At 31.2% G+C, this 21,456-nt stretch overlaps 1 protein-coding gene across 1 annotated transcript in view; it reads right to left on the bottom strand.

Moving 5' to 3' along the window:
* The window catches only part of LOC120421281 (lachesin-like), a 329,464-nt gene that overhangs the window by 24,058 nt on the left and 283,950 nt on the right, over nt 1-21,456 (bottom strand). The window lies entirely within an intron of this gene.

A 21,456-nucleotide genomic window follows, 5' to 3' on the forward strand; every position in this document is an offset into this window, starting at 1 on the left:
TGTTTTTTGTTTTATGTTTTATGTTTTATGTTTTATGTTTTATGTTTTATGTTTTATGTTTTATGTTTTATGTTTTATGTTTTATTTTTTATGTTTTATGTTTTATGTTTTATGTTTTATTTTTTATGTTTTATGTTTTATGTTTTATGTTTTATGTTTTATGTTTTATGTTTTATGTTTTATGTTTTATGTTTTATGTTTTATGTTTTATGTTTTATGTTTTATGTTTTATGTTTTATGTTTTATGTTTTATGTTTTATGTTTTATGTTTTATGTTTTATGTTTTATGTTTTATGTTTTATGTTTTATGTTTTATTTTTTATGTTTTATTTTTTATGTTTTATGTTTTATGTTTTATGTTTTATGTTTTATGTTTTATGTTTTATGTTTTATGTTTTATGTTTTATGTTTTATGTTTTATGTTTTATGTTTTATGTTTTATGTTTTATGTTTTATGTTTTATGTTTTATGTTTTATGTTTTATGTTTTATGTTTTATGTTTTATGTTTTATGTTTTATGTTTTATGTTTTATGTTTTATGTTTTATGTTTTATGTTTTATGTTTTATGTTTTTTGTTTTATGTTTTATGTTTTATGTTTTATGTTTTATGTTTTATGTTTTATGTTTTATGTTTTATGTTTTATGTTTTATGTTTTATGTTTTATGTTTTATGTTTTATGTTTTATGTTTTATGTTTTATGTTTTATGTTTTATGTTTTATGTTTTATGTTTTATGTTTTATGTTTTATGTTTTATGTTTTATGTTTTATGTTTTATGTTTTATGTTTATTACACGAATTAGGAAAAAAAGCCCCGACCCCCCTTTGAATTTGATTTGAAACATTGTCCTTGGATGCAACTTTTGTCTCTGATCACGAATCCGAGTTCCATTTTTCGATTTCTCTTGACGGAGGGGCGGTACGACGCTTTGGATTTTTGAACATTTCAATTAGACGTGTATTTCAATAATTTGCAGCCTGAAATGGCGATGACATGGAAATTAGGTGTCGAAGGGACTTTTATGTAAAAATGGACGCCTTTTTTGGTGGCGTACTCAGAATTCCAAAAAAACAGATTTAATTTTTTTTTTCAAAAGTTTTGTTCAATATGAAGTATTTGCTGTTATTCAATTTTCACTGAAGTCTCAACTCAAGTCTTCCATTGATTTCACTGACTCTCCCAGTAAATCTCTTTCGACCCTCAAGTTCCACTGTCCGGTCACCGAAAATTCCGGTCAAATTATCACGACATTGTTTACAGGACACAAACATGCCTTCCAATCAGTGTGTACACCAGAGCATACAACCCCACCACATCCCTGGGCTCTGAACTGGGCCAACAGCCTCCACAGGACATGGCCACCATGCCTGAGGGGCTAGCCGATCCCGCCAGGGGGCCTAAACCAGCATGTTGTGTCAAAGTCAATTATTGCCTTTAATGTGTTCAGCAAGGCAAAATGTAATTTTGGATAGGCTTTTATTGAAATTTTGAGTTGTTTGCGGAATTTTGGAGATTTTTTTTTGGTTTATTGTTTGTCAATTTGAATTGAAATAAATTTAAAATTTGAGTTTTGGATATTTCAAGACTGATGTAGTTTCAATTTGCTTCAGCTTTGACTCCATGTTATTTGTTTCAAACACATCACTTAAAAAATAGTTCAACATCAGAAGCTCATCTATTACCCATGAAATGTGGTCCTCCGAATCCGGGACATTTTTTTTCCATTTGAAAAATCACATCACATAAACCAAAACAGGAAATCGATCCTCTCTCTGCGGTATCAATCAGACACACTCACACACAGCATCAACCACCAACAAACAAGCACTTTCAATGTGTTAGCTTCCCGTATTGATTAAATTGTTTCGCCATCACTGGGAAAACCTACGGATTCGTGAAAATAAATTTCCCTCCCACGCCCGGGGAGGTCAAAATCACGCAGATTCGCTTTCAACTTTTAACTTTTTTTTTTCCTTTTTTTGTCATCTGATTGTGGTGTTGAAATTTGAATAATATCACCGTAAACAATGGGAAGTCATGCACATCCGTATTCCGACCGGAGCCGAACTGCGGAAAATCAAATTCTGGATTCGAAAGTTTTTTTTCCCGGCTTTGTTTTGTTTGGGTGAATTTTTTTTGCCAAGTCCCAAATCCCCAGAGTGAGGTTTTTTTTTTGTTTCCGGAGAAGCGCATGGAAAAATATCCGTTAAAAGCATCTGCCAAAGTGCTGCTGGATGTGTTTAATTTGTTTTGGGAGTTTCCCGGAAAAAAATAAATAAATGCAAAACAACAAAGTCGAGCGCATCAATCGCAACCACAATGATTTGGAAATCGGTGGAAATTTCACCAACAGGAATATGATGAAAGCGTGAATGTTTTGTGAGTTTTTTTTTATTGAAAAGATAGTCGAGAGATTCAAATATCAGGAAATGTGCACTTTAGCACTTGGTTTGAAGTGTCAACTGCAGAAAATTGAGGTATAAGAGGTGGAATTTATTGCGTTTGGTCACTCAAACTTGCCAAAAAATCAGGTGGAATTTATTACCATTTTTAAAACTCAGCTATAAAAAAGCATGCCAAGGTTGCCAAATGAACAGAAACTTTGAATAAATAAGAGAAGTGTAAGAAAACATATTCAACAATGTTAAAAAAGTGTTTCCTTGAGAAATTTCATAAATATTTCAAAATTGTTCATTAATCAAGACGTTGCAAGATAATACATATTTTTGTTTTATTCTACTGTAATAATTTACTTTAATTTTTATCAAAATTGATGACAATGTTGCCAGTTTATCAAATTTCGAGAGTTTTTATTTTTTTGAAAGGTCCAATAAACCAAATTTTCAGGTTTTGCTTTTTGAATGTTTTTTTTAAAAACACCCAAAAGGGAAAAATTGGAAATTTGGTTTATTGGACTTAAAAAAAAAAACTCCAGATTTGAAATAACTATTATAACATGTACAACAATATTATTGCAAGAGGCAATATCCTCCTAATAAGCAACAAATGCACTTTAAAATTTCTGTAAAATTCCCTCAAATCACGAGTTACTAAGACAGTGTTGCCAGAAGATCAAATTAATCAGAGAGGAGCTATTTTACATCATTTGTTCGACATACAAATATCAAACAATGCTTGTAGCTGTCCAAACAAACGAAAGAAAATTATTTTATTTGGGATCGTATTATTTTATCATTTTATCATTTTATCATTTTATCATTTTATCATTTTATCATTTTATCATTTTATCATTTTATCATTTTATCATTTTATCATTTTATCATTTTATCATTTTATCATTTTATCATTTTATCATTTTATCATTTTATCATTTTATCATTTTATCATTTTATCATTTTATCATTTTATCATTTTATCATTTTATCATTTTATCATTTTATCATTTTATCATTTTATCATTTTATCATTTTATCATTTTATCATTTTATCATTTTATCATTTTATCATTTTATCATTTTATCATTTTATCATTTTATCATTTTATCATTTTATCATTTTATCATTTTATCATTTTATCATTTTATCATTTTATCATTTTATCATTTTATCATTTTATCATTTTATCATTTTATCATTTTATCATTTTATCATTTTATCATTTTATCATTTTATCATTTTATCATTTTATCATTTTATCATTTTATCATTTTATCATTTTATCATTTTATCATTTTATCATTTTATCATTTTATCATTTTATCATTTTATCATTTTATCATTTTATCATTTTATCATTTTATCATTTTATCATTTTATCATTTTATCATTTTATCATTTTATCATTTTATCATTTTATCATTTTATCATTTTATCATTTTATCATTTTATCATTTTATCATTTTATCATTTTATCATTTTATCATTTTATCATTTTATCATTTTATCATTTTATCATTTTATCATTTTATCATTTTTTTATTCTTTTATCAATTTATTGTTTTATCATTTTATCATTTTATCATTTTATCATTTTATCATTTTATCATTTTATCATTTTATCATTTTATCATTTTATCATTTTATCATTTATCATTTTATCATTTTATCATTTTATCATTTTATCATTTTATCATTTTATCATTTTATCATTTTATCATTTTATCATTTTATCATTTTATCATTTTATCATTTTATCATTTTATCATTTATCATTTTATCATTTTATCATTTTATCATTTTATCATTTTATCATTTATCATTTTATCATTTTATCATTTTATCATTTTATCATTTTATCATTTTATCATTTTATCATTTTATCATTTTATCATTTTATCATTTTATCATTTTATCATTTTATCATTTTATCATTTTATCATTTTATCATTTTATCATTTTATCATTTTATCATTTTATCATTTTATCATTTTATCATTTTATCATTTTATCATTTTATCATTTTATCATTTTATCATTTTATCATTTTATCATTTTATCATTTATCATTTTATCATTTTATCATTTTATCATTTTATCATTTTATCATTTTATCATTTTATCATTTTATCATTTTATCATTTTATCATTTTATCATTTTATCATTTTATCATTTTATCATTTTATCATTTTATCATTTTATCATTTTATCATTTTATCATTTTATCATTTTATCATTTTATCATTTTATCATTTTATCATTTTATCATTTTATCATTTTATCATTTTATCATTTTATCATTTTATCATTTTATCATTTTATCATTTTATCATTTTATCATTTTATCATTTTATCATTTTATCGTGATCACTTTTTTTGCACGTGAAACATCGTTTAAAATAACTGCACTAGCATTAATCTTCACAATTTCAGTCGCATTCCCCGAGGACATTTTCCTGATAAATTCAATAATCACACGATTCGAACAAACGGCCTCGTTTTTTGCTCACAACCAATGCGATTGCCCGTTTGCATTTTTTATTCCAAATTTTATTTTCATTTGACGAACATAATATTTTATGCGCAAATAATTAAAAATTTATATAGATCGCCGAGTAGCTGCTGCTGCTGCGTTCCATGTTTGTTCGAATTGAGTTTTTATTTGCATTTTTCTTGTTCAAATTGAGACCCCGTGGCCACTCCAGAGTTTCGCACCACTGTCGGAATTATATTTTATCAGATAGAATTTTTAACGCACTCGCGCGCAGGCCAATTGCATCAAACAGATTTTCGGGTTGAAAATGAGTAATTCCGGGAAAAAAAGTGTGCTTTTCGTGCAAAATTTGTTTGAGGGTGGGAAAAGTCCATCTGAATGAGTGTGTTTGTATTTTTCCGCTAATAAATTATTCCCTTTTTCCGCGTAAAATGGAGGCCAATTGACACTACCGCCTCCCACTCTCGCGCAGAGAGTCCAACACAGAGAACTGAGGGGGCTTACGAGTTGTTGGAAAATAATTAAAAATAAATAACTTTTCCTGTTGTCCGATTCCAGCAAACCCCATTCGGAGGGGGGGCCCAATAAAACGCCAGATGAACAGCAACCGGTGTGCAAGGTGTTGATACTCCATTGAAACAATGTACTTTGGACCTGCCCCACTACTGTGTTTGCCAAATGGGTCTGTGAATGTGATGAATGGGGTGCACCTAATTGAAAGTATTTTATTTTCACAACTCACACATCGGCGTCGTTGTCGATTGACAAAGGGTGCGGCCAATTTGATAAGCGGAGGGTAGGGGTGGCTATTGAAATGTGCTCTCTCTCTCTCTCTCTCTGTTTTTGTATCGAGCCTTTTTGTCCATGACGAACAATGGAAATCACTTTCATCAGTTTGAATGGATGCTTGTTGATAGATTTTCAACATTATTGTGTGTGAAATTGATGCTAATCGAAGTAATTATCTCCATGAGGATCAATGCTCATTTTATGATGTTTTATCTTCACAATAAATTAATTTTAAATAAACAACTCAATTTTAAACCACTATTGCTGTTGCCTCCTTTCAATTTAGACAATCATACAATCATTACACTTTCAAAAAAATCATCAAAGCAGGTCATATTGCTTTGAATTATAATACTTTAGTGAATTAATCCTCAATACAAAATGTTAAACGCCGTTTCCCATCTGCTCCAACTTTCCATCGGATGAGACAGTAAAACGTCGGTCCCGGCCTTTGTTGTTGGTAGGCCGTTAAGTCATTCCAGGTGTGGGAGTAATCTCCCTGCCATAAGTACAAACAACACACCAAACCAAGCCTGCTCTGGTGGAATCGCTGGCGGTAATCCAAAGGTCATCAGCTCAAACTCTGGAGTAAAAAGTGGTTTGATTGCTCTCTCCATTCAAGCTTTTGGACTCCTAGGTTCGAGCAGAAACTTGCAATAGAGACCACAAAAGACCTGGGGGTCGTTAAAGTGGATGGAATGATTTTTGATAAAAGTGTTATAAAGGTTTTGTAGTTCTTTGTATCATTGATTCGTCGTTCGTTGATCGATTAACTGGATTTAAAAGTGATTTCTTCACAAACACATTTTTTTGAATTTCTGAAAATTGGTTAGCAGATAAATTTTGATCAGGTTTTGCAAATAATTTTCAAAGTTTGAATTCAAAATTTTAAAATGTTGAAAATAAATGTTTTAACAATTCCGTTGTGGAACAACTTACTTGAACTGTCATTCCCAAACGGCCAAGCATTTTACTTTTCTCTACCAAAAATAAGAAAAATTGGAAAGAAACTCTTTTAAAAACAAATGCAGACAGGTTCTACTTTTCAGCAGTGAAATGGATGCTAAAAAGTTTAACTGTTCAGCACTTGTTATGAAAAGTAATACTTTTCAAAACATTTTTGATTCAAACTGTGGAGGACTAGGGACTTTTGAGATGTTTTTTTTTCAGAATTGCAAAATAGTAGTTTATGCAACAAGTTGCAAAAAGAGGATTTTTTCAGCACGAGTCGTACATTTATCCAACGAGGTTCACCGAGTTGGATAAATACGAAGAGTGCTGAAAAAATCAAGTTTTGCAACGAGTTCCATACAACATTTTTTGCAATTCCAAAAAACACACACTGAGTGAAATTTTATGTCAAATTTTCATGTATTTTGTCAATAAGTCGTTTAAATCAAAAAAATGTTGAAAATTGTTACTTTTCGAAACAAGTGCTGAAAAGTTCAACTTTTCAGCACCCATTTGAGTGCTGAAAAGTAGAACTTTTCAGCATTTATTTTGAAAAGTGTTGCTATTCGATTCTGTTTTGGTACAGAAAAGAAGGCTATTTCGTCGTTCAAGTATGACAGGAAAAGTAACTAGTTTCACGACGGAATTGCAAAAAATGTTTTTTTGCAATTCCGTTGTGAAACTTACAACTATTCCTGTCCTTCTGGAGAAACGAAACGGCCTACTTTTATCTACCAAAAATAACAGATTTGAAAATCAATAGGAGAGAGTGGGGAGACTTGATCCCCTTTTTTTGTATCGCACATAACTCTGTCAATTTCTCACAAAACTATAATTTTTGGCATGAATTGAAAGCTTAAACATTCATCTATGTTTGGCTAATAAGGATATTTCATCCGATGAACTCTTCGAATGATGCCAAGCGTTTTAAAAAAATATTTTAAACCGGCATTTTAAAAATGTTAGGGGTAACTTGATCCCCCTTTTAACATTTTGAAGAAATCTTAAGCAAAATGTTTCTTATTCATCCAAACTTTTTATTTTCTATAAGTTACAGCAATTTTACATAAAACCTGTACGTTGGTGTTCAAAATATAACAAGTTTATTATGTTAAATATTTAAAAACTTAAAATATTATTTTTTAGACAAAAATTAAGCATGTTTACAAAAGCTGGAAATTTTTGTTTACGAAACTTTTGAAAAATGGTTCAAACTGCAGTAAGTTATGTACAACTATACTAAAGGAAACTATGTATGAAAACCCAGCTCAATTAATCAAGTCAAGCCTAAACAAACTTATTTAAACAATTGATTGTAAAAATAGTATGACGATAAATTTAACATCAAATGCGTAAGGGTTTTGGAGTTGATAAGTTTATCAAACAATTCATGTACATAAAATATTTTTTTGAATAATTTTTGAGTGTTTTCTATACATCTCAATACAAAGAAAAAAAGATCTCTTGGAAGTTTTTTTCAGCTCGTTTTAGAAAAATGTGTGTAACTGAATCTAAACATTTTTCAATTTTTTTTCTTTGTTTTTACAATGAGTTTTAGTTAATTTCGTACAACTTTCTAGAACAAAGCTAATTGTTTTACCCACATGCTGACGAGATACAGGCTTGGGATCAAGTGTCAACGGGGATCAAGTCTCCCCACTCTCCCCTACCTTTTAATACCAGGTATGTTGAATTTTTTTTTTAAACACTCATCGTATTTATCCAACTTGGTTAACCTCGTTGGTTAAATATACGACTCGTGCTGAAAAAAAATCTTGTTTTCGCAACTTGTTGCACAAACTACTATTTCTGCCTTTCGAAAACCTATTCTAGATAAAAAAAATTCGAAACAGCAGAAAACTTTACAAAATATTTTTTTTTTGCATTGAAAATCCAATAATAAATTCCCAAGTTATTGGTTCAAAAAGTTAACTTTAATGGGAATAATTTCAGATTTACGATTTTTATCCAAATTTTACAAATACTTTTTTGCAATTCCGTCGTGAAACTACTTACTTTTCCTGTCATTCTTGGATGACGAAATAGCCTACTTTTCTGTACCAAAAATAACAGAATCGAATAGCAACACTTTTCAAAATAAATGCTGAAAAGTTCTACTTTTCAGCACTCAAATGGATGCTGAAAAGTTGAACTTTTCAGCACTTGTTAGAAAAAGTTATACTTTTCAACATTTTTTTTGATTTAAATGATTTATTGACGAAATACATGAAAATTTGACATAAAACTTCACTCAGTGTGTGTTTTTTGGAATTGCAAAAAATGTTGTATGGAACTTGTTGCAAAACTTGATTTTTTCAGCACTTTTCGTATTTATCCAACTCGGTGAACCTCGTTGGATAAATGTCCTTTTGCAACTTGTTGCATAAACTACTATTATGCAATTCCGAAGTGAAACTACTTCCATTTCCTGTCATTCTTGAACGACGAAACAGCCTACTTTTCTGTACCAAAAATCACAGAATGGAATAGTAACCTTTTTCAAAACAAATGATGGAAAGTTCTTCTTTTCAGCACTGAAATGGATGCTGAAAATTTGAATTTTTCAGCACTTGTTAGGAAAAGTTATACTTTTCAACATTTTTTTATGATTTAATCGATTCATTGGCTCAGTGGGAAAAATCGAGGCAAAAACGGACTTAATTGATGCCGGTCAATTAGAACTATCAACCAAGACTTTTCTTATGTGAAAAATTCCGAAGAATCTTTTGGTGGTGATAAGAATCCGCGGAAATTTGCGCTAGGCCCGTTTAAGGTCGATTTACTCTATTTGTTGACTATTATTATTAGTTTCAAATATGTATTTCAGCAACATTCAGCAAAGCGTTGACTCAACATTTTCTTCTCTCTTCTCTACTCCATCGAAATTATATAAAGGTACATTTTACTGGTTCTCGCTATCACCAATCGATTCCCCTGATTTTTTTTTTACTTAAGAAAGAGTTATGTCAAAGTACTGAACATTTCAGCTAAATATACGAAACTAAGAAAAAAAAGAAGAAACGGCCTTTTAGACTGGTTTTTACTATCACAAACCGATTCCTAGGAATTTTTCACTTCAGAAAAAAATATGTCAAAATATTTTACATTTCAGCAACATATTTAGAACAAAGAAAAAAAGGAAAAAATAGGGTAAATCTGCCTTAAACGAGCCTTGAGCAAATTTCCGCCGATTCTCACCATCACCAATCGAATCCTCTGAATCCTCGCATAAGAAAAGTTTTGGTTGAAAGTTCTAATTGACCGGCACCCCACTGTGACATATAGGACATTTGTCCTATAATTATGATCAAAGGGTGTTTTCGGAATTGCAAAAAAACTTTGTATGCAACTCGTAGTCTAATCTTATTCCTTAAACTTAATTATTTCCTCATGTTTTTCCGCAAACAATTGACAATAATAATGCCAAAATCAAACAAAAAAAATGTCCAAATTTTCAAGCAACACCCCCCGATTTCCCCCGAGGTGTGAAAAGTAAATCACTCTCATTCGTTCGGCCTGTGCAAAGGAAGACGACCTTTCCTCGAAAACCAAACTTTCTTTTTTTCTTTTAATTTTTTTTTCACTCTTCACTCCTCTGTCTGGTTCGGCATCATTAATCAAACAAACAGCCTCCGGTCCTACTGTTTCGGAGCTACCGCAATATTTTCTTTCGTTTTTTTTGTGATGTTTTGGTGGTGCGAAAGTAAATGACCTTTTGGTTGAGATTTTCATCTTCTTGAAGGTGGCGATGTCGAGCATTGTGGGTTTTATTTTAATTTTTTTTATGTTTTTTGCAAATATAATAGATTTTTTCTCACCTAATGAAATTTTCAAAGAAAAAAAGTTTTTGATAATATTTTTATTTTCATTGAAATTATAAAAAAGTAGACTTTAACCCCACCGTGCCAAGAACTTCTTCCCGAGTGTATTCTGTGGAAAAAGAAAAATGGTTTCCAATTTAGCACTGGAAAAGCTTTACTTTGGGGCTGGAAATCTTACCGTGAAGGAAACCAAAGTTACGAAAGGTGAAAAAAGGATTTCTGCTTTCACCGGAACAACAATAGGGAAAATAAAGTGCAAAGGGAGAATAAAAAAAAACTTTCACAAAGAATAAGCCACTCAAGGTAAGCTTCTTTACGACGATGGTGCTGTTTCATCACTTTGTGAGTGTGAGTTCCACCCCTCCCCTTCCACTTGGGTAGAGGGGGAAAGAGTCGGTGAAAAGTTATGGGAAGTAATTAAAATTTATGAATTAGAGTGAAAATAAACTATCCGTGCAATTCTCGAAATTATCTTTGCCTTTTCGTGGAGTTTTTTTTTCTGTAGATAATGTGGTGTGCTCATTTTAAGCTATATTTACTGCGAAATGAACAGTAGTTATGGAGAAAAGTGGCGAGGAAGTAACTTTTGTGAGAATTTTCCGCACTTTTTCGGACAAACAAGGGATGTGAAAGCAAATTGAATCATTTTTATATAATTGGAAACCTTTAATTTCAACCAAATAATTAATTTTGTTAAATGCTAAGTAAACCCTTCAAATCTCAAAAATATCCTCCAACTGTCAACTCCCCACTTGAAAGCATTATGAAAACGATCACCTTTCCACAGCGACCCTCTTCAAAGCGTTTCCCCAAGTCCACTCGAAAAGTCAAAAGCCATTTCCACACTTGACGCAAAACTGTCTCAAATCTGCCACCATAATTTAGCCCCAAACTTTCCCCAAGTGGTTTGATAGCGTTTTGAGCGACATTTTTTTTTTTTTCGTTATTTTCAGAGTGGGAGTTTAAACGAAAAAAAGAAACGATGATCGCACATCAAAAACTTTTCTAAAATGTGTCTGAGAAGCGGTCAAGAGAGCGTGGAGAAAAACGATTCAAAAGTTTTCCCAATGCATCATTTCCCGGAAGAATTTCCTCTTCTTGTGGAAACGGAACGTTGGAACGTTGATTTACTTTAACATTTTGATTTTCAATTTGTATGATAACTTTCCTGATTTGCATAAACTAAATTATCGATGCCGAATCATCACACCCCTTTTCCAAAATCTCCGGAAGTACTAACATTTCCTCTCCCCCAAAATCCCAAATCCCCATCAATGTCCGCGTCATGTTCCGTGTCGTGTCTGTGCATCAACATGATGATCATCGTCGTCATCCTGATGCACGTGCACACGAATCGATGAACAGAATTATCTATGTTAACATTTCATTTGCCATAATTAAATCAGTTAAATATCTCTCGTGTTCGCGAAGACACACATACACACAGAAGGCTGGCCAGGTGCCCTCTGCCCGGCACCTGATCGACGATACTATAGCCAGACAGAGTGGCAGAGAATGTTGCGGAAATACTAGCCACCATCCACGGTTTCGAGTTTCTCGTGCGGCATTTATTGAGATACTGTTATTTAATGTAAGTTTGGTCACCATCATAAATAATTTGATACCATTCGAATCAAGATATTACTATGAAACAAACTTTCAACTTCAAAAAAGTATATGAACTTCACTTAAGCGGTCATAACATTTAATATTTTTGTCAAATCTTCTATCCTTTAGATTCATTGGAAGGTCTTAAAAATTCCATTCTCAAAATATGTATCATGAATTACTCTTTTTGCAATTTTCCGGGTTTTCACCGATTCACCGGTCAAAGATCTTATGGGAAATTGGACGAGCTTTCCGGTAAAAATATTTACGAGACTGAAAAATCAAGTCTGTCGTATACAAATTGTCAAAAACCATCAAAAACACATTTCATCAACATTCTTATTTTAAAAACCGCTATAACTTCACAAGGATTTGACTTAGGACAGTGGTCAATATGAAAACCTTTATGTAAAATTGTCTGAAGAATCAATTCCCGTATTCGGTTTTTGGAAATTTTGACGTTTAGAGCACTTTTGAAAAAAAAAAACAGTTTCATTAAATGATTTTTGTATTTTATTTAGCTGAGTTGCTCCATCCTGTATTTGTGACATCTAAGGCTATTTTCACAAAAATTTTGAACGAAAAAAAAATCGTGAGCTCACCTTAAAATTTTACTTTTAAACTTAAAAATCAAAAAATCTCATAAAAGTGACGTGTTTTTTTATTTCAGTGTATTTTTTTCGAAAAGTCCGTCCAATTTCCTACAAGTTTGTCTTTACCACTTTTTGATACGATGCGATGGGTTTGAGATATAGAAATATTTAAATTACGAATTGCAAAAATATTTAAATCACTTACGCCCTTCTGAAATGACATTATTGAGTGAAACTGGCTCCATTTACACAAAAATGGCTTACATAAGCGAAGGATAACATGTCTACGAAGTTTCATTGAAATCGGAGAGGGCCTGGAAAAATGTACCTGAAAAATCCAGTTTCGAGCTGGAATTCCTATATATGCAAAATAGGACAAGTCATACAATTTGAATATAAAATAATATATATAAAAGAGAAGGAATTTGATGATCAATTTGATGTCTTAAGCAAAAGTGTTAGTTTATCTATTTATTTTATTTTTAACCAATTTTTAAATTAAAGTCTTATCAGGACTGAGTAGAAAATGGTGTGTAGACAAAAAAAAACGATTTTTATTTTATGACATATTAAAAAAGCTTCTGAAATTCTTTCATATGGAAAGTGAATACAATGCACGGAGTTTTTACGGTTTTTATTGAATATTTCAGGATTGAAATAGAATTACGGGGATATGTTAATGTGTTAAATGTTAATTTCAGGCTGCATAAATTCCGAGCATTTGGCATTGTTATTTGATCAACAGTATTTTACGGAAAGGACTTTATTTTCTTCCCAAATTTAACTATAAAAATCATGGTTGTTAACGGTAAAATTATCAAGGCTCGATAACGATAACGATTTTTAACATCCTTCTAAAATCGATTAATTCAACCACATCATGTTAAATATTCAATACTTTTACTAAGAATATATTTTTATTTAATAACTATCGTATTTTTTCGAAGCTTGCTACGTAGTTTGTGAAATTTTTCATGCTTGTTACATTATTAAAGTATTTTTTTCGAAAATACAAAATTTTCACCAATTGCGGTATTTTTTCGAAAATACTCAAATTTAAAAAAAATAAGAAATATGGGTGGGTTTCAAACGAATTCCAAATTTCGTATGCTTTTTTCACTTTATTAGAGTATTTTTTTCGGAAAATACTAAAATTTTAGCAAAATATCTTATTTTTTCGATAATACTAACATTTTCAAAATATGCAATATGGGTAGCAATCAAAAAAAAATTCGGTTTGCTTTTTCAGATTAATAGAGTTTTTTGGAAGCATAAAAAAAAATCACAAATTCCGTATTTTTTCGAAAGTACTAAAATTTTCAAAATTTGCAATACGGGTATCCATCGAAATGAAATTTGATATGCTTTTTGGTTTTATTCAAGCTATTTTTTTTTGTAAAATACTAAAATTTTCACAAAATACTGTATTTTTCGAAAATACTATTTTTTTTAATATGCAATATGAATATCAAACGAAGAAAATTTTGTATGATATGAAGCAAACATAATTGGGATGTATGTATGAAGCATGCAAAATTTCGCTTCGTTTTACACCCACATTGCAAAATTTGGAAATTTCAGGATTTTTGAAAAAAATATGGTGTTTTGTGTTTTTTGTAATTCAAAAAAACTCTAATAAAGTAAAAAGGCATTCAAAAGTCGCTTCGTTTGATACTCATATTGCTTATTTAAAAACTTTGAGTATTGTCGGAAAAATATCGTTATTTAAAAAAAATACTATTTTACAAAAAAAAAAAACTATTATAAATTGAAAAATCATACAAAATATCAATTTTCGAAAAAAAGGATATTTTGTGAAAATTTTTGAATTAAAAAAAACTCTAATGAAGTCAAAAAAGCATTCAACTTTTTGCTTCGTTTGATACCCATATAGCATAATTTGAAAATTTGAATATTTTCGAAAAAAATGTAATTTGTATTTTTTTTATTATTTTTCAAATAAAACTCTAATAACTTGAAAAAGCATACAAAATTTTAATTCGTTTGATACCCATATTGCTTATTTTGAAAATTTGATTAATACACCGAAAAATACGGTGCTTTGTAGAAAAAATTTTTTTCCAAAAAACCCTAATAAAGTTAAAAAAGCACTCCAAATTTTGCTTCGTTTGATACCCACATATTTTGAAAATTTGAGTGTTTTCAAAAAATACGGTTATTTGTGAAAACTTTGAAATTGTAAAAAAACTCTGTTGATGTGAAAAAGCAAACCAAATTTCGCTTCGTTTGATACCAACATTGCAAATTATGAAAATTTGAGTATTTTCGTGAAAAAAATACGTTTTTTGTGATAAATTTTGAGAACATATTTATAATTGAAACATACTATATTTTTTAATAATATATTCTTAGCGAAAGTATTTAAAATATAATATTATAATTGGTATAATTAATCGATTTTAGAACGATTTAAAAAAAATAGTTATCAGCGAAAAGATTATCGTCGTTAAAATTATCGAAATAACGATTGCGATAAAGAAAGATTATCGTTATCTTCCCGACGATAACGATAACCTTGATAAAAATATCCTTTCATACACAGAACAAAATAATGTAAATTTGGAAGCTGTAATTTTCGAAGGTTGAATATTACCTCTTTTATGATGTAATTTTACCACAATTTAGACTGAAAAAGTGACATTACACCAGAAAAGTGGTAAAATTACACATTTCCAGAGGTAAAATTACACCTTTTTTCTGACATAAAAGATGTACCCCTTCCCAGATGTAATATTACCATGATTTTTTTTCTGTGTAAGACTGTACCAGGCTGAAAAAAAATAATATAAAATCTAACAAGACGAAATGAATGCTGTTGAGGCTAGGTGAAACAAAACTGAAAATTTTAGGCTATATTTTAAAATCTTTAATTAAAAAATGTCACAAAATTCTTTCTATTTAAAACAGTAGCACCATTGTGAAAAAATAAAAAAAAATTAAATTATTGAAATTTATTTTTAAACTCAAATTTTACATTCTTTTCTTATCAGTTGTCCAAAAATTCAAAATTTATTTAATGTCTCAATAATTTAGTATACAATGTATTGTACAACTTTTTTAGTGATTTTTTGGCAATAAGAATTTTTTGGGAAAATTTGAAAGGAGGTGAATTAACATTACAACTTAATACCTAAATTTTTCATGAAATTTTATAAAATTTCATAATTTTACGCCCGCCCCCCAAAATTTTCGTTTTTGTTAACTTGTTAACTACGTGATTTAGATTTGATGCTCTCACGATTTAACATAATCATTAAGTTTTCTTTCTTTCAATGGCAGTTCCGGTAGATACAAATGTATTAATTATTAAAATGCAGTTGACATATTTTTTTTGTTCAAATAAAAAATTTGTTGCAAATTTTAAGTATCAGTAAACAATATTATTTCCCCTCCAGCACGGTCTCATTAAGGCAAGTGACTGCACGCTGCTACATTCAGAGTGAAAGGTCTCTTCGTCGATGTCGTCCCGCTCTACGGAAAGCCACCCTCGTTCAACATCGCCCCGCGCAGCAGACTGTATGTAGTTTATAGATCATTCTATCAGCTCGATATCAAACCCATTTGAATCTAAATTGCTCCTGGTGCCCGATGTTGCTGGCAGCAGCCGATACCCAATATCAGTGAACGCGATGCCGTCGAGAGGTCGAGCTTCGATTTCGGAAAACATATGCTGGCAGGTTGGCTGCCACGTGGAGGGGCCAAAATGTGCTCGACATTAGTGCAGAGAGAAATTCTAGTAAGAATGGGCAATTTTTGTTTTTTAATTTATTATAAAAAATAGTTTTTAATAGCATGGGCGATTTCCCTAGTTTAGAATTTTGCATAAACGCATGAAAATGTGGTTTTTGCGAGGAGAAATGATTTTCCATCCCAGTTTCCCCTTCCACGCAGTAGTGCTGGATGGTGGTCGTTTAGATGACGATGCATGGCTTCCTCGTTCCGGGACGAACTTCCCGTGCGATAAGCTGGCACCATTCCGCGGATGCCACTATCGTTTTCCTCCGCAGAGGCGTATCACAATTCCCACGTTGTTCAATAGTTGTTTTCCACTTGGAAAATACTGGGTTGGAAACATCTTCATCAACGCTTTCCGCCTCCCCTCTCTCTGACTGACAGTGGCAGAATTTGCTGCGAGTTGGATTGATTTTATTGCTCTTGCTGACTGCTGACCGGAAATCAATCAATTTGCGTTGAATATTTATTAAATTCTAGCACTTCAGAGAAAAGGCACTATTTTATTAAAAATACGCTTCCACTGTTGGATTGAAATATCCCACCCGGAGGCACTCCAGCGTTAATGGAAATGAATTGCAGACAAATTGAATATATATATATATTAGGGTGGTCCAAATCCGGACTTTTTTGGGGCTACCCCCTGAAATCAAAGATTGACCCATCACTAGGCTAAATTCCAAATTTGAGCTCATTCTGACCACGGGAACCCCTCCCTCCAATCGCTTAAAGTTTGTATGGGAAAAATCGTCAAAATGTATGGAGAAAAGCAACTGTTTTACTTTTTTACCTGTGGAAGACGCCATAGTTATCCGATTCTTACCATTTCTCAAATGTAGAACCTTCATTAAATTTAGAACAACTTTCCCGAAGACACCATATTTTTAGGATTTTTTCCCGCGAAGTTATTAGCGCTCAAAACTGACCATTTTTGCGCGGCTAGCTGTAAGGGGCTACCTAACAACGATGTTTAATTACAATTCGTACACGCACGTGCTCTCTCTCAGGTTCAAACTCTCTCACGAGCTTGCTCGCCTGCCTGCCTGCCTGCCTGTTTGCCTACAAGCGCGCGCGCTGTTTCTCTGCTTGGACTTTTGTCGTCGTCATCGTTTTCGTTCCGCTGCGCTGCGTTCCTGGCATGTTTATTATAATTTTCAGGATATATTTCGATATTTATTTCGAGATATAAAATTAAATGTAATATGTGATTAACAATAGATATCATATTATCAGAGCGTGTGTGAGAGAATATAAATTTCGATCTAGTTTTCGATAAATTAGTTCCTCCATGAATTGTCATCTGTTATTATTGAGTAAATTTTTAAATAGGGATATTGTAATTTAAATTTATTTCTAGTTTTTTTTTAAATGGTACCATATCAAACTCAAGACTGGGATTTTAACTATTCTAGAAAAAATAAAAGACTATTTTTAACTTAGTCAAGTATAGATTTCAGAAAGAACAATACACTTAGACAATTCATCGATTATGGGAACTGTTTTTTTCCACTTTTGTATACTATCAAACAAGCTTAAAAAGAAAATATTTGAAGTTTTTTCGTAGCCCTATGATCACGACTATTTTTCATTCCATACAAAATATTTTAATCTGCCGAAAATATAACAATCTTCCTTACAACAAATTGCGGTATATTTTGCTTTTGACGATTATTAGAAGTTTATGTCAGATTCCGAAACATCCAAAAAGTGCAACGAGCATGAGCAGCATGAGCATGAGCATGGTTGACTGCCAATGAGCTGCTACTCCGTTATTGACAGATCAGCTGAAGTTAAACAATGAATCGAAACATCCAAAAAGTGCAACGATGTCTAAAAGAAAAGCCTCAAAAATAGAGATTGTTGAGTTAGCTAGTTTTATATCTGGAATCAAATTGCCTTCGAATGGACAAGCAGTTGGTTGGATGATATTTAGAGTAAAAAAACAAAATTTGTATTACCTGAAGATTTTTTTTAAATAACTCTAATGAGCATATACGAACAACTGCTTGTAATGCTTGGAAAAACGAACAAACCCTGTTCATTTGCTTTAATCTTTTAAATGAGCCTAAGCCAAAGCCTAAGCTGCCTTTTATTCATTTTTTTTTTCGGTGCTCTTTTAAAAAAAAATTGACGTGATCTAAGAATTTATATGCTAAATATATCTCAAAACAAACCTGCTATTTTAGTTGAAAATTATAAAAAAAAACATGCCAGGAACGCAGCGCAGCGGAACGAAAACGATGACGACGACAAAAGTCCAAGCAGAGAAACAGCGCGCGCGCTTGTAGGCAAACAGGCAGGCAGGCAGGCAGGCAGGCGAGCAAGCTCGTGAGAGAGTTTGAACCTGAGAGAGAGCACGTGCGTGTACGAATTGTAATTAAACATCGTTGTTAGGTAGCCCCTTACAGCTAGCCGCGCAAAAATGGTCAGTTTTGAGCGCTAATAACTTCGCGGAAAAAAATCCTAAAAATATGGTGTGTTCGGGAAAGTTGTTCTAAATTTAATGAAGGTTCTACATTTGAGAAATGGTAAGAATCGGATAACTATGGCGCCTTCCATAGATAAAAAAGTAAAACAGTTGCTTTTCTCCATACATTTTGACGATTTTTCCCATACAAACTTTAAGCGATTGGAGGGAGGGGTTCCCGTGGTCAGAATGAGCTCAAATTTGGAATTTAGCCTAGTGATGGGTCAATCTTTGATTTCAGGGGGTAGCCCCAAAAAAGTCCGGATTTGGACCACCCTAATATATATATATATATATATATATATATGTGCGCTATTTGCCGGGTGGGGCTGTGGGGGTGGTTAATGTCACCGGCATCATATTGACTTGACTTGGCTAATATTTTCTCCGCGGGCGGAAAACGCACGACCGTTTGATTGTGGTGATTGGAGTCCTGTGATGATTGGAAATGTGTGACACATTTGGGATGCTGCTGTTGCGATAAAATGTTTAATTTATCAATATGAAATTTAATTATGAGCTCCAATATTGATTTATGCTACCAGGAGGGTTGGCAAGTATTGCGTTTAAGTATAGCTTTGTTCTCAAATAAACTTATATTTTTAGTATTTTTTTTAATTTCCATGTTTACTTATAAGTTTGATCCGGCTTCAGAAAATATCATAAATGTCACTTAAGTGGTCATAACATGAGACAAGGTTGCCAGTTCTTCAGAGTCTTGTGGGAAGTACTGTTGAGAGGGATGAAATAATCGCAAAAAATCATTCTCGCTTGTGAACTTTCTTTACCCGCGAAAGAAAGAGGAGGGAAATCACGTAAATGAAAATCGCTCCCGTAATTCGCCAAGAAAATCAATCTGCTGATGATTTTTGTTTACACACATTGCCGATCTACAAATTGTGACAAGTCATTTTTGACGTGTGATACTAGCACTAGGTTACTAGAGTATACTAGCAAGTGCAATAGTGAAAAAGATGTTGCACCGAATAATCAAGATGATCATTTTTTAAGATTCCTTTTACCGATCTTTCGTGCGCGAGAGAGGAGAGCCAAGCCCCCTTCAGATATTTTTTTCTTGATGAACGTCCAAAGATTTTCATTTGATGATGATTATTCCATCGCTGACTGTTTTTTACCTCGTCAATGATAGGACGGGTGATGTAATGAAGTTATAGAACAGCACCGAACAGGACATAAATATCACTTATTTGGATATAACTTCAGCCAGGAATGCATGCAAAACTACAAATATTTTGTTTTGTTGGAAAGGCTTTCAATTGCCTTTTCAACGATGTATAATATTATGGATTTTGTGTTGATATCTGGCCACTTATCTTTAGGGTTAGTTAATTTTCGCGAGATTTCCGTGAAATCCCGTGAAATTTATTCATTTTCTCAATTCGATTCTTTAAAATAACAACATAATAAATATTTCATTCATAAAGACTCTTTAAGTAAATTTCCAGTTTTCAGTTGAAGAGCGTGATATGAACCATTTGAAGAATTGTAAGCAAAACATACATTAACATGAAATTAATACAACATTTACTGAGAAGTGAATGCTGCTAATACTAAAAATATGTTAACAAAAACCAGTCAAAGAAAAAAAAATATTCTTGGCATTTATTTTTTATAAATTTTGTCTTTTTTAACCAAAACAAGTTAAAATTGAAAAACAAGTATGTCGTGAAATTATTGATAAAGATTTCACATATTTTTTTTAAATTGAATTGATTTATTTTTAGAAATCAATTAAAAGCAAACATTCATGTAAAAGTAACACTTAGTGAAAATAGTAGTCTTTCTCTTTTCCTCTTGTCAATGATATAACCGGAGGAGCAAAAAAAAAAGTACCAAATTTGCCAAAACTGTTTAGCTAAATTATGTGAACCTTAAAAAAAAACGCTTAATAATTTACAATAAGTATGCCCTACATTTTTGTTTCAAAATATATGTAGAGGCCATCTATAAACAGAGTGGATTTTTTTCAAATTAGTGAATGATTTTTTTTGTGTTTGAACGTGACGTGACGTGACGTGTAGATTAAGATTTTCTAGTTTATTGAAAAAAATAAATAAATACTAAAGCTTTAATAGTAGTTTCTGCAAATCTAACATAATATTTTGAAATAAAGGTCCCCGTGAAATTTGCAATTTTTGAGCGTAAAAAATCACTAAGCCTACTAATCTTGAAAAATCAAAATCAATTGTAGGTTTAGGGTGGTGCAAAATATAGTACTGGAATAATGTTTATTAATGTGATTTTGGGGAAAAAGCAAAAAAATGCTAAGCATGAATTCATAAATATTTTGTGAAGCATTTTCAAGCGTAATGCGTAATGCAAATTTAGAAAATAACTATGCATTTTTTGATACATTGAATTTTTTTCTAGTTACAGACATCTTGAAGGATTATTTTTTTAATTTTATTCGTTTTTTGCTACCTCAAAATTTTCATCAACGAAAGGCCCTTTTGAAAATATTTTTAAAAAGCTGAAAAAAATCCTAAACTTTTCTCTTTTTAACCTTGTTGATTGGACTGCTGGTTCCTGAGCTATCGCATAATAAAGTTTCATTTTATTT

The sequence above is a fragment of the Culex pipiens genome, chromosome 2 (assembly GCF_016801865.2).
Source record: "Culex pipiens pallens isolate TS chromosome 2, TS_CPP_V2, whole genome shotgun sequence".
NCBI lineage: Eukaryota > Metazoa > Arthropoda > Insecta > Diptera > Culicidae > Culex > Culex pipiens.